Raw genomic sequence first — 22,527 nt, forward strand, 5'->3', positions numbered from 1 at the left:
CCCCAGGAGGAACCACAGAGCTTATGCAGTATGTTATTTCTTGCGGCGACTTTTTGAGAAAGTTTAGTGATGTGCTCTTTGTAGCTCAGGGTTCTATCTAAAGTGACTCCGAGATATTTTGGGAAAGAATTGTACCTCAGCTTTCGTCCGTTGAGCAGAACTCTTGGTTTGTAGTTTGCAGCACGATTCGCTAGATGAAAAGAAGAGACTTCAGTTTTTGTTGTGCTGGGGATCAATCTCCAGGTCTTAAAGAAAGTTGACATCTTCTTAAGGTCCTCCGTCAGAATTTGTTAACCGTCTTCAAAGTTATTACTCTGTGCTACCAGTACGATGTCATCAGCATTTATGAACTTAGTTGATGTTGTGTTTGGTAGGTCAAAAATGAACAAATTGAATAGCAATGGTGCTAATACAAATCCCTGTGGTAGACCGTTATTTAGTTTTCGTTTGTGGCTTTTAGTGTTGCCTAGAAACACTTCAAATTGTCTTTCACTAAGCATGCTAGATATTAGATCTACGATTTCTCGACTTGGTACAACTTGCAATAGTTTGTAGATCAGTCCCTGTCGCCAAACAGTGTCATATGCACCTGTCAAGTCGATAAACACAGCTGTTGATTTTAGTTGTCCTTGAAAACCAGCTTCGATATGTGTAGTTAGGGCAAGAACTTGATCGGTGAAGCTGCGTCCATGTCTGAATCCAGCTTGTTCAGGAGGAGTAACAGCTTCAATGACCGGACCCATATTCTTAACAAATTCATTGTAGATGTTGTCGGGACCAGCAGCCTTGCCTATTTCAGTTGTTTAATTGCATTTTCTACTTCCACTGTGGAAAAGGGTATGGAAAGCGGCTCGTTTCTCGGGGCACTGCGCTTGAGTTTAGAAAGGTTACACTTTACTATTCTGGTATGATTCTTGCCCCTCTTTGTCCTTGTGAGGTCTACGATCCTGTTGGCAATAAGGTCAGGACTCAGTTTAGGATGCGGCTTTTTGGGGCGATGCTTGCTAGTTAGCCCATTCAAAATTCTCCAGGCTTTCCTGCTTGACTTTGCGAAGTTCATTTCTTTGAGTGTAGCTTCCCATTTCTCTCTTCTGCTCTTATTTAAAGAGTGGAGTAGCTGTGAGGCCACTGTTTGATTTCCAGAACTTTGGTATTCTTGGTATAAAGCCTCACTATCTTCTTTCCATCCAAGTACATGTTCCTTCCTGTAACCCTTAGGAATGTCCGACTCGTTGGCTGAACGGTCAGCGTACTGGCCTTCGGTTCAGAGGGTCCCGGGTTCGATTCCCGGCCGGGTCGGGGATTTTAACCTTCGTTGGTTAATTCCAATGGCTCGGGGGCTGGGTGTTTGTGCTGTCCCCAACATCCCTGCAACTCACACACCACACATAACACTATCCTCCACCACAATAACACGTAGTTACCTACAAATGGCAGATGCCGCCCACCCTCATCGGAGGGTCTGCCTTACAAGGGCTGCACTCGGCTAGAAATAGCCACACGAAATTTTTTTACCCTTAGGAATGTTGGACTTGGCAGCTTTGATAACTAGTTTAACAAATTCGTCGTAGTTATTTGCTGTCGGCTGAAGATTCTCCGCAGCTAGGCTGGAGTCAAGGTCTTTTGTGAATCCATCCCAGTTGGCTCGTTGAAAGTTCCATCTGGGTAAGGGCATTCAGTTTACAAGATAATTTTCATACCGATTTCCACCATAACAGGTCGGTGTTGACTGTTTGGGAAGTTGGACAGAACAGTGCGAGTGGTATTGAGTGGTTGGTCTAGTTGATCTCTAGACACGAATGTCAAGTCTCTGAGGAGTGGAAGGTTCCCTTGTCTTTTACATCAAAAACCAAATACATATTGTTAGTTTCTGCCCATAGAACTAGAGACTCCCCATTCACATCCACGGTGCCATACCGCCAGTTTGTGTGATGGCTGTTGAAGTCTCCAGTGTATACACAAGCGTGATCAAAAGCTGGCAGTACTGTAGGAGCCCAATTCACACATGGAGGCTTGTAAAGATTGACAATTTTTAAGTCATTTATCTGAATTGCTATAGTGTAAATGTAGCCATCTTCAGTGCAACCAATCACTTGCACTCCATTTAAACTTGACTTCACATAAGAGGCTATTCAACATTGTGGATGGTGGATAGCTTCGACCAGTGTACAACCGGATATTCGTCCTCTATGCTGGAGATCCTGTTCATCTTTGGTATGGGTTTCTTTAATGTTAACAACATCAATGTTAAGGTCATGCAGTTGTTTTTGCATATACTCGCATTTGTCAGAACTTATGCCTTCAATATTAAGTTGCATAATGCGGACTGGGTGTTTCTCGCCTCTAGTTTGATGGTTCTGAAAAGAGCCGTTACTTGTTACGTTTCTGGGCATATTGTATATCACCTTTAACGCTGTTACTCGTTTAGCACCTCCCGGGGGTCACGTGTAGGGTAATTTGAGTTAATACCTACGGACGTTAGTAACGTTCAACCCCCATAGCTACGTGACCAACGATGAACTTAATGGAATACAATTTAATATAGGTAATGATAGTAACAGGCTTTTGCTGACAGGACCTAGTGTTTACAGTGTACTATGTCTTCTGGTATAGGCTAGAGCAATTTTGTTACTTTCATAGATCTGTCTCTGTCTTATCCTTGGCTTTGACAATATGAAAGTGACTGAGGTATGAACGATGCTAGTAATGCCAATCCTTATGCAGCCAGTCCCTGCTATGAATGGTGTGAAGATGTTGCTCATAGGGTCGGTTGATGCATTTCAGTGGGCTTGGCAGACTGATATGTGATAAGAACTTTTGGTCGGTGAGGAAAGCAACGGGAAACTACCTCACTCCTCATTTCCCCAGTACGCCTCTTCAGTGATGCCTAGGCCATCTATGACTGCTGATGGCAGAGCTGTTGAGGATCCCATCAGCGGAAGCGCTGACGGGTTGAACATACATAATGATAGTAACGAAATGTTGGACGATGATGATGATGATGATAAACACGAAGCAGTAAAAGATCACTTTAAGTTTAGAAGACGAGAGGGCGACTTCATATCCAATATGCAATTAATTTCAGATAAATACGATGGTTAAAAGATCTTGTAATGGATTTATAAAGTAATTTTCAAGAGAGAACTTATTAAACATCTCAGACGTGACTTACTGAAGTTCATTTGCTGTACTGTGGGTAGATTAAGGCAGCTATTAATCTCGACCCCCTTGTGTTAGGGACTGAAGTAAACACCTGACATCGTAAATTCATTTCTCTGAATGCGAGAGCTGAAGTTCATATCGAAATGTGTAAATTTGGACAGAAAAAGAAAATTCAAGTGGCCAGGAAATGATTTATAAATCTCACAAAATTTTGACGCTACTGACCAAGTATACATAGACTAAGACTGGTTGCCATGATTACAATGGTGTCGGGAAATTCTTCTTCTACTTTGGCATCTTATCCCGCTTCAAGCGGGGTCGACGTTTCTGGCAAGTCTTTTCCACTTTATCCTATCCCCCACATCACCTTCCCCTAAGTATTTCCCTATCAAATCTTCTCGTACCTTGGCTGTCCACCTCCTTCTTGGTCTCCCCTTATTTCTAGCCCCATCCACAGTCATATCCAACACTCTCCTCCCTACATGGCTTTCATTTCGTTGCATAATGTGTCAACAGCATAGCAATCTTCTCTCCTGTACTTTCTTAGATACTTCTGTCACTTTAACTGTTCCTCACATTTTCTCGTGTTTCTAGTGACTCTCATCCATAAGAAAATTGACGACGCTAATTTCAGTTACACGGCAAAAATATATCCATGTTAATATTAATGTATACAACTGAATCCTTACTGCATGGTAGCAAAAATTAATCAAGTAACTACTCAGAAGCGCTACTGTTAACAATTAACAATTTAGTAAATTCATTTGTTTTGGAAGAGATATTGTTGGCACTGTTTCCTGAATCTTGCAGGTGTAGGTTCTCTGACAGAGCTAGGAAGGTTATTCCACAGTCGGGTTGTAGGAACGACCAAAATGTTTAGGTATCGAGTTGTACGATGGGATGGTACAAATAAATGTGTGTCTCCTTTTTAACAGCGTTGCAAAATTGTGGTCTGATGACAACCTGTAAACTGAGGATGATTTTAAGGTGGAGAGGATATAGAGCGAATTCGGTAAAGAAAGTACAGGGCATGAAGGTTACGGCGTTGTCTTAGTCTTCACCAGCGAAGTTCGTCGTAGACTGAGGTGACATGGAAGCCGGTTATGAAGCATTTTGAACACGTTGTAAAGTATCACCAAGTGTCACAGTCAGCTCTTTGAAAACTACATCACAATAGTCAAAGTGACATAACTCTGAAGTGCAGAGAATCCGCTCTTTCAACCCCCAAGAAAAAAATATTCCGGAAATTTCGTATCGAGTTTAGAGCTGAAAATACGCTTCTGGAAATACTCACGATGTTTCGCAACCAAGAAAGATTTTTATGTAGAATTATCCTTAGATCTTTGACAGAGTCGAGCCTTTCAATTGGAGACTCACACAGGTATAATTTTGTAAGAAAGACATTATTATCGATTTTGGAGCGAATGTTCGGGTGCGAAATTCCGACTGCTCGAGATTTTTCGTCATTTAGTTCAAGTTCACGTAGGTCTATCCCGTCATGGATTTCCTTTAAATCTCTGTTGGAAGTCTGTTACTTCAGGCAATTCTTCCAGTTCGAGATCTAAGTAAGATTTTACATCATCAACGTACAAAAGGTGTCGTGGCTGCGAAGTGATGTCGTCTATTTATATAAATAGAGAAGAGAAGAGTTCCTAAAATAGATCCCTGTGGGATCCCAACAATAGTGGTTCGCCAGTATGAATATTACTGACAGCTCGTTATTGTTACTGTGTGAGATTTAAATATTCGTGAAATACGGTTTCGTGAGTTTGCACGTCGTCAACAATGGAACCGGAATAAATATATGATGGCGAAGGAGTTACAGCATTTCCATTCTCATATTTGAATAAATATTTTGAATTACTGTATTTGTCCCCCAAGATAATGAAAAGAGAGTGAAATGCAAACTTTGCTTGGGAGCAATCATTTTCAAAGTTTCGTGGTATCATGCTTCGTCTCATACAGCGATGATCGCCGCTTAATATCTCTAAACTAAAAAACACAGACGGAGTAATATCTTCTTCCTGCAACCTTTGGACCGGCATCATTCCAGCCCCGTGTGGAAAAAATATACAGTGTATCAGAGATTTCAATTTTTTCTAATTACTTTATAAAAAGTAAAACCTGTTTTCCAGCCAGTGGCCGGGTCAGGGATGGAATTAATGAAGCCTCCATCTTGCGGTGAGAATAGGAATTGTGCCGGCTGTCGAGGCCTGTCGCACTCCTCTGGGGCAACGATTAATGGCTGACAGATGAAATTAAATGATATTGGAGAGTGTTGCTGAAATCGAAGATGACAGGGAAAACCGGAGTAATCGGAGAAAAACCTGTCCCGCCTGCGCTTTGTTCAGCACAATTATCACCGGGATCTGAACCACGGAACCCAGCGGTGAGAGGTCAACGAGCTGCCGCCTGAGCCACGGAGGTTTCTAACTTGTAAGTAAAGTATTTCTCAAATAACTTTTATTTTGTACTTTTCTTATCCCTGGTTCGAAGACCCTAAAACTTATAAAAAATAAAAACTGACTATTTATGTTAGTTGAGTTGTGTGATCTATCTTATGATGCCACTCTGCTCCACCGTATGGCATTACTACAAAATTAACCCGTCAAGGACGGCTACTGCAGCTATATAACCGAGAATATGCCACTCGAATCCAGCAATAATAACCCGCTCTGTATGCATCAACAATTGAAGTGGTCTATCATATACCGTACCCTATGTAACAACCATTACTGTCCCGGTGACGTCACGCCGCGCTTTCTATGTCTCAGTATTACAGGAGATCTCTCTATTCGTTCCGCAGATGTCCACTTGATGGCGCTTATGGAGATTTTTCGATTATTATTACAATATTATTATCATATCGTTGTCCCCAACTAAGGAGCGCGACTGAACTTATTTAGCAAATGAATTTGCTTTTTTCTCTTCCCAGAATATCTTCATGCACTGGCTGTGCATTTTCTTCCGTTCTTCCGTCCATGCCACAAGATCTATCTGTGTCGGTACCACGTAAAGCAGACTGTAAAGAAAACTGGAGTTTCTTTTGCTTCTTTTTTAACTACTTCCTTTCTATTCTTTTGTTATCGTGAAATGTCTCTTAATAGGCACAATTTCTTGTAAAGTTTTGTTTTCATATAATTGTTTGTCGTATGTTATTTTAGTTCTTATTATCCTACTTTCACTTTCTTTTTTGATCTGTTTGCACTCCAGGGTTGGTTTTTCCCTCGGACTCAGCGAGGGATCGCACCTCTACCGCCTCAAGGGCAGTGTCCTGGAACGTGAGGCATCCGGTCGGGGGACACAATTAAGTAGGAGGACCAATATCTTTCCCAGGCTGCCTCACCTGTTATGTAGATTATTGTGACCGGTTTCTTCCTGGTGGATAGGGGAAGCATTCCGAGGACGTTTGTAATATGGAGAATTAAAATAATGCACAATGGAAAGGCAAAGACAGAATCGTCAAATGTGGCTATACTTAGACATCATTTCTATGTTATGCACAGTACGTGATCTATCTAGCCTTGATATTCCAAGCAGAAACTACCAACCAGGTTCAGACCTCTTTTTAACTTCAGGATTTATTTCTTATGTTTATCATTTTTGTAAAATTCATTATGCGCTATTCTCTGACGTTAGGGAAAACTTGCATTTTGGATCAGGTCATAAATAGGTAGAACGGTACTGCCGAGCTTGGAAGTTGATACTCGGGATAAGCAAGAGATCCTCTAAAAATCCATAATTCTAGCCCTTCTGGCAAGCAACTTAATGTTGAGCTACTGATTTTAGGAATAAAATATAATAACATTTAGCAATATATTCTTTATTTATTCCTTAACATTACAATCAGTTTCTAATCATCGTTATTAGATTAGTAGCTTGCCTTTTCCTACCACTATGAGCGCTAATGTAAGTCAATGCATTGCTTCACTTAAGCCCTTATAACTATATTCGGTGTGGACATTTTTGCGAAAAACTCCTGAGTGTATTGAACCAAGGAACACATTACAGAAAGAATTATGTAAACAAGTTATTTTGGCTAGGATTTGGATCAATAAGGAAACAAGCGATTTTAGGCTGTTTTTCCGGAACTGGGTTTAGGCCGGAAGTGATTTTCTAAATTTGTTCTTTAGCTTGATAGAGCTATCCAAGACTCACAATTTGAAACATTTCCGTGCCCTTTATCCCTTGAAGTCGCGGCACAATTGAGGAAAATGCTTAATTTTACGTTTTTCGTAGTATGGGGACCCCTAATTTGTCTGCTAAGAACCTTGTTCAACATTAAAAAGAGTGAGTAAAAATTCGAGTAACAAATGTATAATAAACGAATATTTCATTTCCAGGTTTTGTCGTTTAATTGTTATAAATAAAATGTATTCCACGTATAATGTTTCATGAAATGCTGAAGGTACCAGAGTTATGGACGAGCCATCGCACATTGCTTGGCTGACGACTGCAGTAAGTCTTCCTTAAGTCCTGGATCTGATATCGGAAAATCTAATGGAGCTATCGTTGAGTTTTATTACGTGAACGGTTTTTCCACAATGTGTTCGATAAAGAAAGCGGAAACAAAAGTGTCACCGTCCTGTTTCTATTAGCTGTCAACCGAAGTGTCTTATTCAATGAGTCACATTTGGCCGCTCGCTTAAGAGTTTCCTTCCCTTCGCGACGAGAAGTGAATTCCATTCACTGACAGCGACATATGGAGGTAGTTCTGGCCTGGGATATTGATAAGGGTGTGATTGATCCAGTCGTCGAGAGGGCTGAATCACTCCGCCATCGACACTCTCTCATACACGAATTGCTGATGGGATCTGCTAGTAACAGAGGGAGCAGTGAGTGTTTTATTGATCGAACATAACCCAATCAGTACAAACACACATTCAAGTACACTCAACAATGAATTACAACCCTTCATTAATTACTGATTATGTAAACAAGTGCCTTGTCCTCGGCTGGCAGTCTTTACCAGGTGATCTTTCGTAATCTTGACTCTCACTTAGCTTAGCTTCCTCATGTCTGTGGGGGCGGTAGAACCTCGTGCCCCTCGTAAAAGGCGACTTACAGAACACACAGAGGCGAGCGTAGCTTGGCGATCACGGGTCCCCCAGCTGAGTCTAGCATCCCTTCTGCATACTTCAGCCAGTCTCCTAGCCGTCATCTTTCCGATCCGACCTTCCTTGGTCAACACTTGTTCTCTTCCGACTCCGATGGTATTACAGGTCCTACCAAAAGTTTAAGGACAGCTGCATATTCCATTAATGTGGTTCCATCCTTAAGCTTTTGGTCCCATGCAAACGATTTTTTATATGTAACTAGTGCAATTTTAGAGTATCATTTGCTGAAATTTTCATTAAAGTGTCACTAAGTTACTAATTTTTTTGTTTATCATAGTTGGAAAGAAAATAGCTATTTTTTTAATATTTGAGGAGATCTGAACAGTACAATATGGCGATTACATCAACACAGTTTCTTGTGTGAATATCACACTACAACGTAACACACAAACGATCTCGATAGCGTAAGTGATCTCCTGTACAGCCATGATCAAGTAATAATTGTTTGATGACCTCTTTCTGTGGTTCTATTGCGAGCTACAAAACGATGGGAATTTTTAATTGAAACATATTCCGATGCTCTATTACAATTTTAAATATTCTACAGATATCTTTGTTTTTCCATAAGAAAATAATTTATTCTAATCCCCATATTGCACTGCCCTGATCTCCTTAAGTATTAAAAAGTAGCTACTTTCTTCCAATTATTGTAAACAAAAAATAAAATAACTTCAAAACAATGACTCATATTTTAATGAAAATTGCAGAAAATAGTCCTCAAAATATGTACTAGTTCCCTTTAAAGAAATCGTATGCCTGAGGCCAAACGTTTAACGACAGGAATCATGCTCATGAAATAGGAGGTGTTCTTAAACTTTTGGGAGGACCTGTAGATTTGTGAGGCCTAGGGAGTCTTTCATTTTCATCCCCTCGTGAGACATCATTGTTAGATCGGGTCAGCATATCCAGACTGAGGTGGTTCGGGCATATAATGAGGATGAAGCCAACATAGGAGAGGCGTGTGGTAGGAAAACGGATGGTAGGAAGACCAAGTATCCACTGGATTGAGATACTGTATTTACCTTGTAGTAGGCCTACGCTGTGCATCAGAGGAGAAAGAAGTCTGAGGGATTAACGTACAGTCCATATCAGTTTTAAAGCAAGTGTGTTTCTTAAAACTTTCAATTCCACTTTTCTAGCTTGAAACTTTTCTATAAAATGCTCCTTTCGACATATTTCCTATCAGATTCACCTAACATTTTCAAGTAATGTGTCAATATGTGCAGGAATTGTACTATCAGTTGAATTTTACCTTCATATTTTTCCTCCTAAAGTAGCATCAACCCAGACTTTTGCCTTCTTTTTCTTCACTTTGAATCATCCATCTTCGGGGTACGTCAGATCAATCACTTCCTAGATGCTTGTGCTCTTTTTTCTCCCAATATTTCTTCATTCTATCTGATCTCCTCCTTCTTTCCACCTCTGATATCTGAATCGGTTTTCTGGTGTTGTAACCTCTTAGTTTTGTCTTTGGTGACGTTCTTGGCTTACCGTTCTTTAACATGACTTCGGCAATCTTAAGATCTCTTAGATACTTCTCCACTTCCTTTAACCAATCGGGTTTAGCCTTCCTTTTGTAAAAGTAGTCAAAGATCTGTTTAGTTAATCTACTAGGATTCATTCGGAATATGTGTCCATAAAAATCAACCCTCCTTTTCCTCATGGTATCCCAGAGGCTCTCCGACTTTACGTAGAGGGCTTCATTTCTATAGAAAACTTGTTTGTTATTTTGGAATTTGGGAACCATGATCTATCTCAAAATTTTCCTCTCCTTGGTTTCCAATTTCTCCATTTGCCCTTTCCTTCCCATGACTAGTGTCTCTGTTGCGGAGAATGCTTCCGGCTTAATTACTGTGTTATAATGCCTTATTTTGGTGCTCCAAGAGAGGGCTTTGGTTTTCTGGAAAACTAGTTCCATTTTGGTCCTTCTCGCTTCCATTGCTTTCCCTTCAAGGATGTTCCATTCAATCCATTCCCTTAGGTACTTGAAACTCTTCACCAACTCTATTTTTGAGCTCCTACTTTCTCTTAGGAGTGTCAAGTATATTCGTCATGATCTTCGTCTTTTCGAAAGAAATCCTATCTTCCCCGCCTGCTCTTGTAATTCGGCTATTTGTTCTTATGCTTCCTCCCACGATTCTGCGAGCAGCGCCAAGTCGTCAGCAAATGCTAAACACTTAATCGTGATTCCTTTGTTTTTGTTCCAAGTCTTATTCCCCCTCTCGTTCCCTCACAACTTTTTCAAGTGCCTATTATATGATTATGAAACATTGAAAAACGTATACCTCCAATAGTTCATACCTGACTGCAAAAACCCAAAGATACTATTATATCTGAGTATTTTTGATAGGTCTGCCAAATTATAACCCAAAAATAATGAAAACTGGGCCGCAAGTAGCATTTTCCAAGCAACATATTAAAAAAAACATTATTTGTTAACAACTTTGCAACGAATTAACCAATCAACTCCAAATTTGTGGTGTTGTACCTTTTTGATACAAAGCACGAGCGCAACCTTCGGTAAGTGAAATATCTCTTGGTCAAGCGAAATCTTTGTCCTCCTTCTGGTTTATTATTTTTTGGGAGGAGCGACGGGCCCAGATTTATGGCCGGATGATCTTCCTGACCCGGGTGTGAACTGCGACGACGCATGTCCTCCAGCGAGGTCCCGTATATGCTTGAGTAGTATAATGGGAGAGTTCGGGCGCCACCTCCTCCTCCGGGCTCCCAGGGGTCCCTCCACCTCCCGCGGGAAATTTGAATTCTGGCGGGAAATTTGAATTTTGGCGGGAGATTTGAATTTGTAAACAAAGCCACGTGCTTTTTGACAGCTGTCATCGACAACAACGCATCGCTAACCTCACTGCTGTCATCTTGACGGGCCTAAACCTCAGTGGTACCAACTTAACCTAACTAGCGTGAGGTAAACAAAGCCACGTGCTTTTTTGACAGACAACAACGCATCGCTAACCTCAGTACTGCCATCTTGACGGGCCTAAACCTCAGTAGTACCAACTTAACCTAACTAGCGCGAGGTAAACAAAGCCACGTGCTTTTTGACAGCCACGTGCTTTTTTGACAGCTGTCATCCGCCATCTTTAAACCACAGAGCACTGTGCTGCCCTCTTTATCGTAGTAGATGTAAAATTCGTCACCTGTCATCGGCAGTGCTGCCATCTTGGCGGGCCTAAACCTTAGCGCTACCAACTTAACCTCACTAGCGTGAGATAAACAAATCCACGTGCAGCTGTCATCCGCCATCTTTAATCCAGAGAGCATCGTGCTGCCCTCTTTAGCTACTTACCTTTGAAATGTGGTACGTCACAGCTGTCATCCGCCATCTTGCATCGCAAACCTCAGTGCTGCACTCTATGTGGTGGCGGCAAATTCCACGTGCTCTTGTTTGGAAACAAAGCTACGTGCAGCTGTCATCCGCCATCTTTAATCCATAGAGCACCGTGCTGCCCTCTTTAGCTACTTACCTTTGAAATGTGGTACGTCACAGCTGTCATCCGCCATCTTGCATCGCAAACCTCAGTGCTGCACTCTATGTAGTGGCGGCAAATTCCACGTGCTCTTGTTTGGAAACAAAGCCACGTGCAGCTGTCATCCGCCATCTTTAATCCAGAGAGCACCGTGCTGCCCTCTTTAGCTACTTACCTTTGAAATGTGGTACGTCACAGCTGTCATCCGCCATCTTGCATCGCAAACCTCAGTGCTGCACTCTTTAGTTTGAAATGTAGTGACGGCAAATTCCACGTGCTCTTGTTTGGAAACAAACCTATGCGCTTTTTTGTCAGCTATCATCCGCCATCTTTAATCTAGAGAGCACCGTGCTGCCCTCTATGTGGTGGTGGTAAATTCTACACGCTTTACAAACCCATGTGCTTTTCTGACAGCTGTCAACCGCCAGAGAGCACCGTGCTGCCCTCTTTATGCCGGTGGCAAATTCTACGTGCTTTTTGACAGCTGTCATCCGCAAGAGAGCACCGTGCTGCCATCTTTAGCTAGATACCTTTGAAATGTGGTGGCGGTAAATTCCACGTGCTCTTGTTTAGTAAACAAAGCGACGTGCAGCTGTCGTCCGCCATCTTTAATCAATAGAGCACTGTGCTGCGGGTAATTTCGTCAGCTGTCATCCGCCATCTTTAATCTACAGAACACCGTGCTGCTCTCTGTAGTAGCGGGCAATTTGAAAAGTTCTGTTAGCTATCATCCGCCATCCTTAATCAAGAGAGCACCGTGCTGCCCTCTTTAGCTAGATACCTTTGAACTGTGGTGGCGGCAAATTCCACGTGCTCTTGTTTAGTAAACAAAGCCACGTGCTTTTTGGACAGCTGTCATCCGCCATCTTTAATCAACAGAGCACCGTGCTGCGGGCAATTTCGTCAGCTGTCATCCGCCATCTTTAATCTACAGAACACCGTGCTGCCCTCTTTATGGCTACTACCTTAAGCACGTAGTAGCGGGCAATTTGAAAAGTTCTGTTAGCAATCATCCGCCATCTTTAATCAAGAAAGCACCGTGCTGCCCTCTTTAGTTGAAATGTTGTGGCGGCAAATTCCACGCGCTCTTGTTTGGAAACAAACTCACGTGCTTTTTTGACAGCTACCATCCGCCCTGCTCTCTGTAGTAGCGGGTAATTTGAAAAGTTCTGTTAGCTGTCATACGCCATCTTTAATCAAGAGAGCACCGTGCTGCCATCTATGTGGTGGCGGCAAATTCCACGTGCTCTTGTTTAGTAAACAAACTCACGCGCTTTTTGTCAGCTGTCATCCGCCATCTTACATCGCAAACCTCAGTGCTACACTCTTTAGTTGAAAAATGGTGGTGGATAATTTAAAAAGAAACATTCTACAGCAGCCATCTCTCGACGCTAATTGCACAAGATGGTGGCTATACATGACTCCTTAAAGGTGCTTATGCAAGATGATCGCTATACATAGACGCCCTTGGGATGCTTGCGCAAGATGGCGGTTATACAAGGCTCCTTATGAGACACCCTAGGGATGCTTGCGCGAGATGGTGGTTGCTCTTATGAGGCGGCTTAAGGATCCTTGCACAAGATGGCTAGAGACGCCCTAAGGATGCTTGCGCAAGATGGCGGATGCAAGATGGCGGCTATACATAGATCCTTATGAGACAGCCAGTACTCGATACAACATGTGATCAGAACATTGATTGATGTGTTCAGAACACAAAATAAGTAGAATCGAACACTGTACTCGATGTCGTTAACTTCAACATGTGATTAAAACATTGTCTGGTGTGTTCAGAACACTACATAAGTAGAATCGAACGCTGTACAACATGTTAGGGGATACCTTTGTTCTAAGAAGATCAGATTGAAACATAACAAGACTAGAATTGAACACTGCACTCGATGTCGTTACATGTGATCAGAACAATGATTGATGTGTTCAGATCACTAAACAAGTAGAACCGAACACTGTACAACATGTTAGGGGATACCTTTGTTCTAAGAAGATCAGATTGAAACATAACAAGACTAGAATTGAACACAGCACTCGATACAACATGTAATCAGAACATTGATTGATGTGTTCAGATCACTAAACAAGTAGAACCGAACACTGTACAACATGTTAGGGGATACCTTTGTTCTAAGAAGATCAGCTTGAAACATAACAAGACTAGAATTGAACACTGCACTCGATACAACATGTAATCAGAACATTGATTGATGTGTTCAGATCACTAAACAAGTAGAACCGAACACTGTACAACATGTTAGGGGATACCTTTGTTCTAAGAAAATTTGATTGAAACTAACAAGACTAGAATCGAACACTGCACTCGATGTCGTTAACCTTAACATGTGATCCGATACAACATGTTAGGGGATACCTTTGTCCTAAGAACCGAACACTGTACAACATGTTAGGGGATACCTTTGTTCTAAGAAGATCAGATTGAAACTAACAAGACTAGAATCGAACACTGCACTCGATGTCGTTAACCTTAACATGTGATCCGATACAACATGTTAGGGGATACCTTTGTTCTAAGAAAATTAGATTGAAACATAGCAAGCCTAGAATCGAACACTGTAAGAACATTGTTTGATGTGTTCAGTACAACTTCAATGATTTACCTAGTGTAAAACACACACACTGTGCACATATCGCATAGCTATCTCGCCTAGTATGAAAATCAAAAACACACTGTGCACATATCGCATAGCTAACACTTCAAATGATTTGCTTAGTACGAAAATAAAAAATCTATACCGCGTAGCTAACTCGTTCATCACACTGCTAAGACGCTTAGTAATTGTGAATACACTCATACGAAAATCAAGAAAGCACACTGCGTAGCCAACTCGCTCGGGTCACTCGCTTAGTAATTGCAACACGACTAGAACACTGATACACACACGGATAAGAATGTTGCGAGATACTACATACTTACATGTTTTTTAAGGGGGGTGAAAGATCATAAATTATATGTACACATGTTGTCTCCTCCAAGTTGTAAGATGAAATAGACGCAGTACTGCGAGTTTCCGCTCTAGCTAGCGAACGGAAGTAGCATGATATCTCAGCAAAAAAAATATACGCGTGAGCTTGCAAGTCAGACACAATGATGGATACCGGGATTCAAATCCTTGCAACTTATGCCGTCAGGAAGGGCATCCGGCTAGATCATGTTATGACGATCGCGCAGGTCCCTCGCCTAGCATTTGCTATTTTTACAGCTTCTAACAGTAGGAGTTCGAACCCGCCATCATTCGAAGTAGTGAGAATGATTGAAGAGTGTTTGAGGGTGATTCATTTGTTGGATGGAGGCGTTAAGCTGTGTGCAGGCTTCTTCGGTAGGAGTAGGCTATGTACCGGTACCGGGACATCTAGTTATCGATTTAAAATCCTAGTCAGGAAAGGTAACCGATCGTAAAACTATGGTGTATGATATAAGAGGCGGGGTGTGCAAAAAAGCCAGCAATAAGTAAGGGCTGTTGATAGGGGGGGCGTTAAACCTTGTGCAGGCTCCTTCGAAAATGATTTTGAGTACAAGACGTTGATGGTGATTCATCTGTCGGATGGAGGTAATAAGCCTTGTGCAGGCTTCTTCGGTAGGAGTAGGCTATGTGCCGGTACCGGGATATCTAGTTATAAAACCCGCAACAACAAATTTATCGCGCATACTACGATTTAAAATCCTAGTCAGGAAGGGCAACCGGTCGTAAAACTATGGTGTGTGATCTAAGAGGCGGGGTGTGCAAACAAATGCCAGTATTAAGTAAGGGTTGTTGATAGGGGGGCGTTAAACCTTATGCAGACTCCTTCGAAAATAATTTTGAGTACAAGAGTGTTGATGGTGATTCATCTGTCGGATGGAGGCAATAAGCCTTGTGCAGGCTTCTTCGGTAGGAGTAGGCTATGTGCCGGTACCAGGACATCTAGTTATAAAACCCGCTACAACAAATTTATCGCGCATACTGCGATTAAAAATCCTAGTCAGGAAGGGTAACCGGTCGTAAAACTATGGTGTATGATCTAAGAGGCGGGGTGTGCAAAAGAAGCCAGTATTAAGTAAGGGCTGTTGATAGGGGGCGTTAAACCTTGTGCAGACTCCTTCGAAAATGATTTTGAGTACAAGACGTTGATGGTGATTCATCTGTCGGATGGAGGCAATAAGCCTTGTGCAGGCTTCTTCGGTAGGAGTAGGCTATGTGCCGGTACCGGGATATCTAGTTATAAAACCCGCTACAACAAATTTATCGCGCATATTGCGATTTAAAATCCTAGTCAGGAAGGGTAACCGGTCGTAAAACTATGGTGTATGATCTAAGAGGCGGGGTGTGCAAAAAAAAGCCAGTATTAAGTAAGGGCTGTTGATAGGGGGCGTTAAACCTTGTGCAGACTCCTTCGAAAATGATTTTGAGTACAAGACGTTGAGGGTGATTCATCTGTCGGATGGAGGCAATAACCCTTGTGCAGGCTTCTTCGGTAGGAGTACGCTATGTGCCGGTACCAGATTATCTAGTTATAAAACCCGCTATAACAAATTTATCGCGTATACTGCGATTTAAAATCCTAGTCAGGAAGGGTAACCGGTCGTAAAACTATGGTGTATGATCTAAGAGGCGGGGTGTGCAAAAAAGTATTAAGTAAGGGGGCACTGTGTGTTTTAACCTCTCCGTACAATCATGTTAGGAGCTTACACGGTGAGTTACAAGTAGCTTATCACCACGCAGTGTCTTCGTTCAAGGTTACTACTACAGCCGGAAGATACGTGTACAATTTCAGCCAACACATGCATTCCGCGGCTCGCTCTGAATGACTGCGCTGATACAACTTCAAAGACTGTGGAACAAAAAAATGTAACCTATAGGCTCGAGTTCGGTTTAGTGTGCATGCCTCTCACCCGGTAGTCTCGGGTTCGATTCTCTTGGGATTAAAAATATGTTTTACAGATTTTAAATCGCAAGAATTTATTGAGTTGTCCTTCCTGACGCAAAACTGGCAGTATCTAACCTCTTACATCATACACTATTGTTTTCGACCGGTTGCCCTTCCTGACGACAAAGAACTCAGGATTAAGAATCTAACACGAAAATCGGGGATTTACAGCTAGATGCTCTTCTTAGATTTTAAATCACTGTATCATGAACTATTGTTTTACAGCCGGATGGCCTTCCTGACGCAAAACTAAGATTTTAAATCGCAAGAATTTGTTGAGTTGCCCTTCCTGACGCAAAACTGGCAGTATCTAGCCTCTTACATCATACACTATGGTATTCGACCGGTTGCCCTTCCTGACGTCAAAGAATTAGGGTTAAGCATCTGTTTTGTTTTAAGACTAGTTGCCCTTCCTGACGCAAAACTGGTAGTATCTAAGCTCTTACATCATACACTATTGTTTTCGACCGGTTGACCATCCTGACGTCAAAAAACTCGGATTAAGAATCTGTTTTACAACTTCTAACACGAGAATCGGGGATTTACAGCTAGATGCTCTTCTTAGATTTTAAATCACTGTATCACGAACTATTGTTTTACAGCCGGATGCCCTTCCTGACGCAAAACTAAGATTTTAAATCGCAAGAATTTGTTTTAAGACTAGTTGCCCTTCCTGACGCAAAACTCGCAGTATCTAGCCTGTTACATCATACACTATTGTTTTCGACCGGTTGCCCTTCCTGACGTCAAAGAACTCGGATTAAGAATCTGTTTTACAACTTCTAACACGAGAATCGGGGATTTACAGCTAGACGCTCTTCTTAGATTTTAAATCGCTGTATCACGAACTATTGTTTTACAGCCGGATGCCCTTCCTGACACAAAACTAAGATTTTAAATCGCAAGAATTTGTTTTGAGACTCAAGTCTTGTTATGTTTCTTTCGTAATCCGCAAGTCTAAACATGCATATCGCTGCACACTCTTGCCTTCGCGATGCGTGTTCGATAATTGTTTTCGACCGGTTACCCTTCCTGACGTCAAAGAACTCGGATTAAGAATCTGTTTTACAACTTCTAACACGAGAATCGGGGATTTACAGCTAGATGCTCTTCTTAGATTTTAAATCGCTGTATCATGAACTAATGTTTTACAGCCGGATGCCCTTCCTGACGCAAAACTAAGATTTTATATCGCAAGAATTTGTTTTAAGACTAGTTGAATTTCCTGACGCAAAACTCACAGTATCTAGCTTCTTACATCATACACTATTGTTTTCGACCGGTTGCCCTTCCTGACGTCAAAGAACTCGGATTAAGAATCTGTTTTACAACTTCTAACACGAGAATCGGGGGTTTACATCTAGATGCTCTTCTTAGATTTTAAATCGCTGTATCACGAACTATTGTTTTAAAGCCGGATGCCCTTCCTGACGCAAAACTAAGATTTTAAATCGCAAGGCTTTGTTTTAAGACTAGTTGCCCTTCCTGACGCAAAACTGGCAGTATCTAGCCTCTTACATCATACACTATTGTTTTCGACCGGTTGCCCTTCCTGACGTCAAAGAACTCGGATTAAGAATCTGTTTGACAACTTCTAACACGGGAATCGGGGATTTACAGCTAGATGCTCTTCTTAGATTTTAAATCGCTGTATCACGAACTATTGTTTTACAGCCGGATGCCCTTCCTGACGCAAAACTAAGATTTTAAATCACAAGAATTTGTTTTAAGACTAGTTGCCCTTCCTGACGCAAAACTGGCAGTATCTAGCCTCTTACATCATACACTATTGTTTTCGACCGGTTGCCCTTCCTGACGTCAAAGAACTGGGATTAAGAATGTTTTACAACAAGTTGCTCTTTTTAACATGAGAATCGGGGATTTACAGCTAGATGCTCGCCGGATGCCCTTCCTGACGGCATAAGTTGCCAGGATTTGAATCGCGGTATTATCCATCATTGTGTCTGACTTGCAAGCTCACGCGTTTTTTTTTTTTTTTTTTTTTTTTTTTTCTTTTGCTGAGATATCATGCTACTTCCGTTCGCTAGCTAGAGCGGAAACTCGCAGTACTGCGTCTATTTCATCTTACAACTTGGAGGAGACAACATGTGTACATATAATATGATCTTTCACCCCCCTTAAAAAACATGTAAGTATGTAGTATCTCGCAACATTCTTATCCGTGTGTGTATCAGTGTTCTAGTCGTGTTGCAATTACTAAGCGAGTGACCCGAGCGAGTTGGCTACGCAGTGTGCTTTCTTGATTTTCGTATGAGTGTATTCACAATTACTAAGCGTCTTAGCAGTGTGATGAACGAATTAGCTACGCGGTAAAGATTTTTTATTTTCGTACTAAGCAAATCATTTGAAGTGTTAGCTATGCGATATGTGCACAGTGTGTTTTTGATTTTCATACTAGGCGAGATAGCTATGCGATATGTGCACAGTGTGTGTGTTTTACACTAGGTAAATCATTGAAGTTGTACTGAACACATCAAACAATGTTCTTACAGTGTTCGATTCTAGGCTTGCTATGTTTCAATCTAATTTTCTTAGAACAAAGGTATCCCCTAACATGTTGTATCGGATCACATGTTAAGGTTAACGACATCGAGTGCAGTGTTCGATTCTAGTCTTGTTAGTTTCAATCTGATCTTCTTAGAACAAAGGTATCCCCTAACATGTTGTACAGTGTTCGGTTCTTAGGACAAAGGTATCCCCTAACATGTTGTATCGGATCACATGTTAAGGTTAACGACATCGAGTGCAGTGTTCGATTCTAGTCTTGTTAGTTTCAATCAAATTTTCTTAGAACAAAGGTATCCCCTAACATGTTGTACAGTGTTCGGTTCTACTTGTTTAGTGATCTGAACACATCAATCAATGTTCTGATTACATGTTGTATCGAGTGCAGTGTTCAATTCTAGTCTTGTTATGTTTCAAGCTGATCTTCTTAGAACAAAGGTATCCCCTAACATGTTGTACAGTGTTCGGTTCTACTTGTTTAGTGATCTGAACACATCAATCAATGTTCTGATTACATGTTGTATCGAGTGCTGTGTTCAATTCTAGTCTTGTTATGTTTCAATCTGATCTTCTTAGAACAAAGGTATCCCCTAACATGTTGTACAGTGTTCGGTTCTACTTGTTTAGTGATCTGAACACATCAATCATTGTTCTGATCACATGTAACGACATCGAGTGCAGTGTTCAATTCTAGTCTTGTTATGTTTCAATCTGATCTTCTTAGAACAAAGGTATCCCCTAACATGTTGTACAGCGTTCGATTCTACTTATGTAGTGTTCTGAACACACCAGACAATGTTTTAATCACATGTTGAAGTTAACGACATCGAGTACAGTGTTCGATTCTACTTATTTTGTGTTCTGAACACATCAATCAATGTTCTGATCACATGTTGTATCGAGTACTGGCTGTCTCATAAGGATCTATGTATAGCCGCCATCTTGCATCCGCCATCTTGCGCAAGCATCCTTAGGGCGTCTCTAGCCATCTTGTGCAAGGATCCTTAAGCCGCCTCATAAGAGCAACCACCATCTCGCGCAAGCATCCCTAGGGTGTCTCATAAGGAGCCTTGTATAACCGCCATCTTGCGCAAGCATCCCAAGGGCGTCTATGTATAGCGATCATCTTGCATAAGCACCTTTAAGGAGTCATGTATAGCCACCATCTTGTGCAATTAGCGTCGAGAGATGGCTGCTGTAGAATGTTTCTTTTTAAATTATCCACCACCATTTTTCAACTAAAGAGTGTAGCACTGAGGTTTGCGATGTAAGATGGCGGATGACAGCTGACAAAAAGCGCGTGAGTTTGTTTACTAAACAAGAGCACGTGGAATTTGCCGCCACCACATAGATGGCAGCACGGTGCTCTCTTGATTAAAGATGGCGTATGACAGCTAACAGAACTTTTCAAATTACCCGCTACTACAGAGAGCAGGGCGGATGGTAGCTGTCAAAAAAGCACGTGAGTTTGTTTCCAAACAAGAGCGCGTGGAATTTGCCGCCACAACATTTCAACTAAAGAGGGCAGCACGGTGCTCTCTTGATTAAAGATGGCGGATGATTGCTAACAGAACTTTTCAAATTGCCCGCTACTACGTGCTTAAGGTAGTAGCCATAAAGAGGGCAGCACGGTGTTCTGTAGATTAAAGATGGCGGATGACAGCTGACGAAATTGCCCGCAGCACGGTGCTCTGTTGATTAAAGATGGCGGATGACAGCTGTCCAAAAAGCACGTGGCTTTGTTTACTAAACAAGAGCACGTGGAATTTGCCGCCACCACAGTTCAAAGGTATCTAGCTAAAGAGGGCAGCACGGTGCTCTCTTGATTAAGGATGGCGGATGATAGCTAACAGAACTTTTCAAATTGCCCGCTACTACAGAGAGCAGCACGGTGTTCTGTAGATTAAAGATGGCGGATGACAGCTGACGAAATTACCCGCAGCACAGTGCTCTATTGATTAAAGATGGCGGACGACAGCTGCACGTCGCTTTGTTTACTAAACAAGAGCACGTGGAATTTACCGCCACCACATTTCAAAGGTATCTAGCTAAAGATGGCAGCACGGTGCTCTCTTGCGGATGACAGCTGTCAAAAAGCACGTAGAATTTGCCACCGGCATAAAGAGGGCAGCACGGTGCTCTCTGGCGGTTGACAGCTGTCAGAAAAGCACATGGGTTTGTAAAGCGTGTAGAATTTACCACCACCACATAGAGGGCAGCACGGTGCTCTCTAGATTAAAGATGGCGGATGATAGCTGACAAAAAAGCGCATAGGTTTGTTTCCAAACAAGAGCACGTGGAATTTGCCGTCACTACATTTCAAACTAAAGAGTGCAGCACTGAGGTTTGCGATGCAAGATGGCGGATGACAGCTGTGACGTACCACATTTCAAAGGTAAGTAGCTAAAGAGGGCAGCACGGTGCTCTCTGGATTAAAGATGGCGGATGACAGCTGCACGTGGCTTTGTTTCCAAACAAGAGCACGTGGAATTTGCCGCCACTACATAGAGTGCAGCACTGAGGTTTGCGATGCAAGATGGCGGATGACAGCTGTGACGTACCACATTTCAAAGGTAAGTAGCTAAAGAGGGCAGCACGGTGCTCTATGGATTAAAGATGGCGGATGACAGCTGCACGTAGCTTTGTTTCCAAACAAGAGCACGTGGAATTTGCCGCCACCACATAGAGTGCAGCACTGAGGTTTGCGATGCAAGATGGCGGATGACAGCTGTGACGTACCACATTTCAAAGGTAAGTAGCTAAAGAGGGCATCACGATGCTCTCTGGATTAAAGATGGCGGATGACAGCTGCACGTGGATTTGTTTATCTCACGCTAGTGAGGTTAAGTTGGTAGCGCTAAGGTTTAGGCCCGCCAAGATGGCAGCACTGCCGATGACAGGTGACGAATTTTACATCTACTACGATAAAGAGGGCAGCACAGTGCTCTGTGGTTTAAAGATGGCGGATGACAGATGTCAAAAAAGCACGTGGCTGTCAAAAAGCACGTGGCTTTGTTTACCTCGCGCTAGTTAGGTTAAGTTGGTACTACTGAGGTTTAGGCCCGTCAAGATGGCAGTACTGAGGTTAGCGATGCGTTGTTGTCTGTCAAAAAGCACGTGGCTGTCAAAAAACACGTGGCTTTGTTTACCTCACGCTAGTTAGGTTAAGTTGGTACCACTGAGGTTTAGGCCCGTCAAGATGGCAGTACTGAGGTTAGCGATGCGTTGTTGTCGATGACAGCTGTCAAAAAGCACGTGGCTTTGTTTACAAATTCAAATCTCCCGCCAAAATTCAAATT

Source organism: Anabrus simplex, chromosome 6 (genome assembly GCF_040414725.1).
Source record: "Anabrus simplex isolate iqAnaSimp1 chromosome 6, ASM4041472v1, whole genome shotgun sequence".
In the NCBI taxonomy this organism is placed as follows: Eukaryota; Metazoa; Arthropoda; class Insecta; order Orthoptera; family Tettigoniidae; genus Anabrus; species Anabrus simplex.